Raw genomic sequence first — 6,362 nt, 5'->3', positions numbered from 1 at the left:
TCGTGGGCCTGGGGAGAAACAACCAACAAAGCAGAGAAGACGTAAGACCGGGTTGGTGCAAACCCAGACGGCCCACAACGTCGAACGAGTAAATCGCAACAGAGACCCGACTTTCCCGCGCTGGAGCCCCCATGCAACGGAGCCATGCGAGGATAAGTCGGCGAGGGTTACGTAGGGATAAACTCAAGAGGTTCACTACCTTTTAGCTACTTGTTGTTATCATATCCACGTGTACTGCCCCACGGTCAAGTATATAAGGCCTAGGGGGCACCCCTTCAGAATGATCGACCCTATCTTACTTAGCCATCCACCTCAACTCTCTGTATCTTCAATCCAGAGAGCCCTCTTGTAACCACGTACACATACTCACCAGGACGTAGGGTGTTACGCATCTCTAAGCGGCCTGAACCTGTAAATCTTGTCCACTGTCCCTCGTGTGATCGGCACGAACCATTTTGCTACAGTCGTCGACACCGTCCTACTCCTAAAAACACCTTGAGGGGCAACCCCGGGTGTGCGGTCGGACCCAAAACACCGACAGCTGGCGCGCCAGGTAGGGGGTGTGTCAACGATCCAAGCTAACTCAATGGCCGTCATCTTCAACAGCAAGATCACCATGCGTCCCGAATCCGTATTCTGCTTTGGGACAATCTCATCTGTAGCGGATGAAGAGGGAATTCTACACCGTATCGCGGATCCGCCGGAAAAGAAGTCTCCTCCAACAAACCCCGAAAATGCCGGAGAGGCGCAACCTCCAGCTCTTCGGAAAAAGATCGTCTTCGGAAAGCCGGGGGCCGGGAGTTCGCTGACCCGGAAGACTCCGTTGTCTACCTCCCCGACAAAAGAATGGACACGGATTGCGAGGAAGAAGGAGACCAGGGAAAAAAAGTCATTCTTTCCGTTCCTCTGGCCTCAAAAGAGAACGGAAAGAAAGTCGCCACGACAGCAGCACCATTCTACCCCGACGTCCTCTTCATCGGGAGAGTGGAGTCGCCCACCGTCTCTGACGACGAGCCGACCGCGCCCGGAGAAGAACCGCCTCAATGAGAATCCCGCCGACGGAGGAACCGGCGCAGGAACGTTCGACGACATCACGCGGCCAGAGAACGGGATCCGGAGCAGCCTGTCTCACGAGACGAGGTCTCGGAGATAGGAGAAACTCCGGAAGAACGCGTCTTCAGAGAACGAAGGAACTCCCGACGACGTGATCGCCGGCGGGCTCAGGAACAGGCCGAGCAAGACGCAAGGCAACGCCGGGAGAATCCGCTCTTCGGGCGCAACCTGAATCCCGACTTCGCCCGAGCTATGAACACGCCAAGCGAAGTCGGAGGGGTGCTAGCTCGGATAGCTGATGGACTTCCTCGGACTCCCGACGCCGAGGGATACCGACGCCTGTTCACCCAGGCAGCCAACCATCTTCTACCGCTTGCCCACCCGCCGAACGATCTACGACACGCCATCAACAGTCGCCGAGACGCGCGAAGCTCCATCAATGCTTCGCACGAACGACGGCATGAGAACGAGATTCGCCATCGGGAGGAGTACGACCGAGATCATGGCATCCCGACTCAGAGCCAGGCCACCAGGACTGAGTCGGCAACGGCCTCAACTAGCGAAACCACCCGGGGACGGTCGAGGAACCACAATCACAACTCCCCTCCCCGGGACAGACATCGTCCCCGACGACAGGAGGACACGTGCGGAGTGTCCGCTCTTACTCCGTGCCTTAGGGCCATCCAATGGCCTCCCAACTTCAAGGTATCCAATGTCGACAAATATGAGCCTAAGCAGGATCCAGGGGGTTGGCTAGCCGTCTACACCACCGCTGCTCGGGCTGCCGGAGCATCTGAGGACGTTATGACCGCGTATCTGCCCATCGTCCTTGGGCAAGATGCGCTACAGTGGCTACGACATCTACCCCGACACTGCATCGACGACTGGGGAGACTTCAGTCGACGTTTCACCACCAACTTCCAGTCCCTCTCCGACAAGCCAGTGCAACCGTGGGACCTCAAATCCATCAAGCGCCGGGGGGATGAGACTCTCCGGTCGTACCTCAAAAGGTTTCAGACCATGAGAAATCGCATCCCCGAGGTCACGGAGGCGGCCGTGATCGAGGACTTCTACAGAGGATCCAACGACTCAGCTTTTGTCCGAGCCATACTACAGAAGGCGCCGACTACTTCCGAGGAGCTGTTCCGGGAAGCCGACCTCTACATCACCGCCGATGAGCGAGCTCAGGACCTCATCGGAGGAGCAAAGCCTGCACCGGCAGCACCACGACGCGACGCGAACCAGCCACCCGACAAACGCTGGGAGAAGAGGCCTCGCGAAGAAGTACACGCCGCCGGACCGCCTGCCTCTCGCGCCCGAGGAGGACCTCGCGGAGGCGAGCGCACGCTGGACGACATCCTCGACGCCTAGTGCCCATACCACAAGGACATGCGCCACACTCTTCGCAATTGCCGGGACTTCAAGCACTCCGTTGGGCATGGCCGACCCTTCCAACCTCTACCTCCTCCTCCGCCGAGGGGAGGACCGGATGAACCGCGACAACCTCATCAGCCGGAGGAGGGAGGAGGAGGAGCTTTCCCACGTGTCGACAGGGAGGTCAACGTCATCTTCGGCGGACATGGGTCGCAGGAGAGCAAGAGACAACAAAAGCTCAACGACCGCCAGATACTGGTGGCGACCACCGGTCCTCACGCCCCATACCGGTGGTCAGAACACCCGATCACTTTCACTCGGGAAGATCAATGGCTCAACTTCGACCATCTAGGCAAATACCCGCTCCTCGTTGATCCGGTGATCCGAGAGAGCCGGGTGAAGAAGGTGCTAGTGGACGGGGGGAGCAGCATCAACGTCACCTTCCCCCGAACACTCCAAGGCTTGGGAGTTCACCTCAAAGAGCTCCACGAGTCGGACACTCCTTTCTTCGGCATCGTGCCGACGGAAGGAGAATACCCGCTGGGCCACATCTACATGCCAGTCACCTTCGGAACTCCGGAGAACTACAGAACCGAGTTCCTGAGGTTTGAAGTGGCGAACTTCGACTGCGGGTACAACGCCATCATCGGGAGGCCGGGGCTGGCCAAATTCATGGCCATCCCCCATTACACATACATGGTACTGAAGATGCCAGGACCACAAGGAATCATAACTGTGCGCGCCGACTTCCAAGGCGCCGCAGAATGTTTCCGAGTGGCCATCCAAGCAGCCCTCAACACCAAGCCATCGACGGTTTCCTCGACACTGGCGAAGTCTAAGCCTGAGGAGGACCTCGCCGTACCGGCAAACGAAGCTCAGGCCGCGACCTCTATGCGGCCGACTGAAGAAACCAAGCGAATCAACTTGGGGTTCACTGATGAGCGCAAGACAGCCATCATCAGCTCCAGCTTGGACGACAAATAGGAAAGCACGCTCGTCCAGTTCCTGCAAGATAACCGAGATGTATTCGCATGGCAACCTGCGGATATGCCGGGAGTCCCAAGAGAACTGGCCGAGCACAAGTTGAAGGTTTATCCCCAGGCGAGGCCGATCCGGCAAAAGCTACGTCGTTTCACGCCCGACAAGAGAGATGCCATTCGCGCCGAGTTAGCTCGCTTGGTTGTGGCTGGATTTATTAGAGAAGTATTACACCCCGAGTGGCTAGCTAACCCTGTTCTTGTACTCAAAAAGAATAAAGTGGATTGGCGCATGTGCGTCGACTATACTGATCTCAACAAACACTGTCCAAAGGATCCCTTCGGGCTCCCGAGGATAGATCAGGTGGTGGACTCTACTGCCGGATGTTCTGTGCTGTCTTTCTTAGATTGCTATTCCAGGTATCATCAGATTAGTTTGGCAAAAGAAGACGAGGAAAAAACGGCGTTCATCACTCCGTTTAGTGCTTTCTGTTATACCTCCATGCCATTCGGCCTCAAAAACGCTGGAGCAACTTATCAGAGAGCCATTCAAACATGCTTAGCCGATCACTGGGGCAAGCGTGTGGAGGCTTACGTAGATGATGTGGTGATCAAAACAGAGAATTCGGAAAACTTCATCGAAGATTTACAGCTGGTCTTCAACAGCCTGAGAAGATATAGATGGAAGCTCAATCCTGAAAAATGCATTTTCGGGGTACCAGCAGGAAAGTTGCTCGGGTTTATCGTCAGCCACCGGGGAATTGAGGCTAATCCAGATAAGATTGAAGCTATCATGAAGATGGAAGCTCCTCGGTCACAAAAGAAGGTCCAACGACTTACTGGATGTATGGCAGCTCTGAGCAGATTTATATCCAGGCTGGGAGAAAAAGGTTTGCCATTTTACAAGCTACTCAAGAAGGTGGATAAGTTTCAATGGACTTCAGAAGCACAAGAAGCTCTAGACGCACTGAAGAAATTCTTGACAACACCACCAGTACTGAAACCACCCCGGCGAGCTACGTCGACTCAACCGGCTGAAGATTTGCTACTGTATATCTCTTGCACGACTCACGTGGTAAGCGCCGCGTTGGTAGTCGAGCGAGTAGAAGAAGGACATGCCTATCCAGTACAACATCCCGTCTACTTCATCAGTGAAGTTCTAGGCCCCTCGAAGAAAAAGTATCCTCAAGTTCAGAAGCTATTATACGCAGTACTTCTAACTGCCCGCAAGTTGCGTCACTACTTTGACGACCACAAAGTCATAGTAGTCACTGGTTTTCCAATAGGGGATATTCTTCACAACAAGGAAGCCATTGGTCGAATAGCCAAGTGGGCTTGCGAGCTGGGATCCCACGACATCGAGTTCCGACCTCGCACTGCCATCAAAACTCAAGCACTGGTTGATTTCGTATCAGAGTGGACAGAACAACAAGTACCAGATAATCCAGAAACTGCAGAAGTATGGCGAATGTATTTTGATGGCTCGCTGAAGCTGCAGGGAGCAGGAGCAGGGATCCTCTTCACCGCACCTAGAGGCGAACACCTCAAGTACGCCCTCCAGTTGCTATTCCCGGCCTCTAACAATGCAGCCGAGTATGAAGCTTTGATACACGGATTGAACATCGCCATATCGCTGGGCGTCAAGAGATTGATGGTATACGGAGATTCTCTGGTAGTCATCAGCCAGATAAACAAGGAATGGGATTGTTCAAGTGATTCAATGGGAAAATATTGCGCTGCCGTCCGAAAGTTGGAAGATAAATTCGAGGGTTTGGAATTTCATCATGTAGAAAGAGATCGGAACACAGCAGCTGATGTACTGTCCAAGCTCGGATCCAGTCGAACTCAGGTCCCACCCGGAGTCTTCGTGCAAGAAATTCTGCAGCCGAGTATCTCAATGGATCAAACAGAAGAGTGCAACATCATAAATCAACCCGAGTTAGACTCTGATGACTGGAGAAGGCCGATTATTAAGTACATAAAGAATGAAGAAGAACCAGACGACAAGAACTCGGTAGAGCGCATTGCCAGGCAGTCGGCTCACTATACACTCATTGGGGAGGAATTGTACAGAAGGGGCGCATCAGGCATCCTCATGAAGTGCGTTCTCCCGTCCACTGGGAAGCAACTTCTGGAGGAGGTCCATGCAGGGCAATGTGGAATTCATGCAGCATCCAGAACACTAGTCGGAAAGGTTTTCAGGTCAGGATTCTATTGGCCGACGGCGAAGAACGATGCAGCCGAGTTAGTTCAGAGATGCGAAGCTTGCCAATACTTGTCAAAGCAACAGCACATGCCAGCACAGCAACTACAGACCATACCAGTAACCTGGCCTTTCGCATGCTGGGGACTGGATATGATTGGACCTTTCAAGAAAGCTCAAGGGGGATATACTCATGTATTGGTGGCGATTGACAAATTCACTAAGTGGATAGAGTTCAAGCCCATTGCTTCTTTAACCTCTGCTAAGGCCGTAGAGTTCATACAAGACATAATATTCAGATTCGGGATACCAAACAGCATCATCACCGACTTAGGATCCAACTTCACCAGTTCAGAATTCTTCGACTTCTGCGAACAAAAGAGCATTCAGATCAAGTACGCATATGTAGCACATCCAAGAGCCAACGGGCAGGTTGAGCGAGCCAACGGAATGATATTGGAGGCACTCAGGAAAAAGGTCTTCGATAAGAATGAAAAAATCGTAGGAAAGTGGATAAGAGAATTGCCTTATGTTGTTTGGAGCCTAAGAACCCAACCTAGCCGAGCCCTGCATGGAAACACCCCTTTCTTCATGGTCTATGGGTCGGAGGCAGTACTACCTGCTGATCTCAAGTTCGGGGCGCCAAGGTTGATTTTCGAGAGCATAGCAGAAGCTGAGGCCACCAGGCTGGAGGACATTGATGTACTCGAGGAAGAACGGCTGAATGCGGTAATCCAATCAGCACGATACCAGCA

Source organism: Zea mays, chromosome 2, assembly GCF_902167145.1.
Source record: "Zea mays cultivar B73 chromosome 2, Zm-B73-REFERENCE-NAM-5.0, whole genome shotgun sequence".
Classification (NCBI taxonomy): domain Eukaryota; kingdom Viridiplantae; phylum Streptophyta; class Magnoliopsida; order Poales; family Poaceae; genus Zea; species Zea mays.
The sequence above is the reverse complement of the archived record's forward strand: the minus strand, read 5'-3'. Positions refer to the sequence as shown.